This window comes from Elaeis guineensis, chromosome 13, assembly GCF_000442705.2.
Source record: "Elaeis guineensis isolate ETL-2024a chromosome 13, EG11, whole genome shotgun sequence".
Lineage (NCBI taxonomy): Eukaryota > Viridiplantae > Streptophyta > Magnoliopsida > Arecales > Arecaceae > Elaeis > Elaeis guineensis.
Genome location: NC_026005.2, coordinates 10,378,986 through 10,382,112, shown reverse-complemented (window position 1 = coordinate 10,382,112; position 3,127 = coordinate 10,378,986).

Genomic DNA, 3,127 nt, shown 5'->3' with positions numbered 1-3,127 from the left:
TGCAACTATGCCCCCTCAATACATCGAAAACCCAGATGCTGATGGAGGTCAGAGAGCAGCTCCCAAGGCCAGAGAGGATGCGCACGCACCCCGAGATGTGCAACCCCAACAAGTTCTGCCTCTACCATCGTGACCACGGCCACAATACAGAAGAGTGCATTCAGCTCCGAGATGAGATCGAGGAGCTCATCAGATGAGGTCGGCTCGACAGGTTTATTCGACGCCGACCTGAGGGCAGAGAGGATCGGCCAAGGGCCCTGCCGCAGCCTGAACCACCGAGGAGGAAAGAGCAGCCCGAAGATCGGCCTCCAATCGGGATCATCAACTCCGTCGCCGGAGGACCTCAAGGAGGAGCAGACCTTCCACGACCATGGGACTCGAAAAGCCTGTAAATGTATTACTAACGACTTTGCTTTGAATCAAAATTTCTTTCGACTTTGCATGTCTTTCCCTTTTGACATGGACTTGTTACGACTAGGGATAACCCCTTCAAACAATCAAAATGAGGTCATGTTAGGAACAGGAGGAGAACCTCGTCCTAACATGAGCAAAATGAAAGTATGATTATTTTATGATCAGATTGGGAGAGAGGCCCATATAACGGCCCTTAGGTGCCCCCCTGGCCATGTTGGAAACAGAAGGAGAACCTCGTCCTAACATGAGCGAAATGAAAGTCCGATTATTTTAAGATTGGATTGGGGGAGAGGCTCTACAATGCCCTTACGTGCCCCCGCGGCCATGTTAGGAACAGAAGGAGAACCTCATCCTAGCATGAGCAAAGTCGAAGGCCCGATTCTTTTAGACCGGATGGGGGGAGAGGCCCTACAACGCCCTAATGTGCCCCCACAGCCATGTTAGGAATAGGAGGAGAACCTCGTCCTAACATGAGCAAAGTCAAAGGTCCGGTTCTTTTAGATCAGATGAGGGGAGAGGCCCTACAACGTCCTAATGTGCCCCCACAGCCATGTTAGGAACAGGAGGAGAACCTCATCCTAACATGAGCAAAGTCAAAGACCCGGTTCTTTTAGACCGGATGGGGGGAGAGGCCCTACACGTCCTAATGTGCCCCCACAGCCATGTTAGAAACAGGAGGAGAACCTTATCCTGACATGAGCAAAGTCGAAGGCCCGATTCTTTCAGACCGGATGGGGGGAGAGGCCCTTGTAACGACCCTTATATGCCCCCACAGCCCCGATGGGAACAGGAGGAGAACCTCGTCCTAACCTGAGCTGAGATCGACTACGTCAAGAACAGAAGGAGAACCTCGTCCTGATAGTGATAAAAATCCGATCGCCCAACAAGATCGGATGAAGGAAAAAGTCCCCTCAGTGGCACCTCTACACTTCTACGCGACCCCACAAAAAGCAAGGGGAGGACCCTCACTCCGAAAAGAGGAGAAAAATTAAAAAAAAAAGTGATGAACTACATCAGCAACAGATGAAAGACAAACTACGCCAAAGACATAGAGGACCTCGTCTCCACAAAGATGGGAGTTCTACCGAACACCCCCGATCTCTAGGAGGGCTCTCGACACAGGTCAAGAAAATAATGACTCCTTCGAGGTAATGCGAAGTTTGGATCACCGAGCTCGAGCCTACGACCATGGACGACAAGAAAAGTAAATTGGCATGGCGACAACTGGGCACCTCCAAGCGACGTCGACGTCGAACAAGTCAAAAGATAAAGGAAGTTCGGCGGACGATAATTTAATACAATGCATGGACGAGGTAACATAAAATCTCCTTTTCATTTCATTCATGAAATATACACCACGAAGCCCAGAAGGCTAAAGGAAGAAAAGCGAAACCACAAGAACAAAACAAAACAACAAAAGAGAAAATATATACATGAAAAGATGGAAGGCCAAAAAGAGCCCTAGGGAAGCTCTGTTCCTTCCGACCTCGAATTATCTGCTTCACTCCTTATCAAGGACTGCCTCAGATTTTCAACTTCTTCTTCTAGCTCTCTCTTTTTCAGCAGTATGTCTTGGAACATCCGACGAAGTCGTTGGCTTTCGTTCTCCGCCTCTCGACACCTCTTTCTCAGGACCTCAGATTCTGTCTCCACATCCTTGACTGCCCGCTGCTCGTACACCAGCTGGATCTTCAATTGCTGCAGCTCGGCCTTCCCCTCTCCAAGAGCGACGGATAGTTCTTCTGCGGTCCTTCTCAGGGATTGGAGTTCGATGGAATTTCGAGCGGAAGCAGATTGAGCCCCCTCAGCTAGCTGCCTTCGACGGCGGGCAACCTCGTCGGTCGCCATCCTGAGCCTCCCCTTATATTCATCCACCTGCTTGCGCCAATCGATCCGGTACGCATCATAGCTCGCCTCGGCATCCTGGAGCTGTTGCTGAAGGTCGGAGACCTTCTTCGACTACTCCCGATCGCTGTCGGCCCGAGTCAAAAGTCGGGATGAACTTCCTTCCAACTAATCAATCCTCTCCTGAGCAGCCGACAGCTCCACTCTGAGAGAACTGATCTTGGCAGCCTGAGCCCAAGATTGGTCGCTGGCGCACTTCTTGTGTTCCTCGAGCTCCTTCTCGAAGTTCGCCTTTCTCCGACTGTACTCCATGATCCCCTTCACATGGAGGTTCCGGAAGCGGGTGGCCTCCATGGTGGCTTCAGAGTGACTCTCCCTCAACCTGCGAAGCTCCCCTTCCATCTTCTTCAACTTTTTTATCAAATGAAGAACTTCCTTCTTTAGCCGCTGGATCGTGGACTTCAGCGGAATCCCCTGTTGTAGGAGAAGCGCTTCGGCAGGACACTGCCATCGGGAGACAAAAGCGTCAAGGCGCGTCTCATTGCAGAAAGAAAAATGAAAAAGGAGGAGGAAGAAAGAGAGGAGAAGCCATCCACGATGAGAAATTCAACTTTATTGATTGAATGTTTCATAAAGACAAAAAAGAAAAAAAAATTACAGTAAAAGAAAAATACAAGATCGGAGGTCTCAGACCTCTGTAGTAGGAGTTGGAGAGCTCGATGTCCCTGGAAGGGGGGCTGCGGCAGCAGTAGCAGCAGGAGAGGGACCGGCTTCATCTTCAGACTCCTCGCCCAAGAAGCTGAGATCGAGCTCGAAAAATTTTTCGGCCATCTTCTCCTGGCAGAGCTCGAATCCCTTGATGAACGCT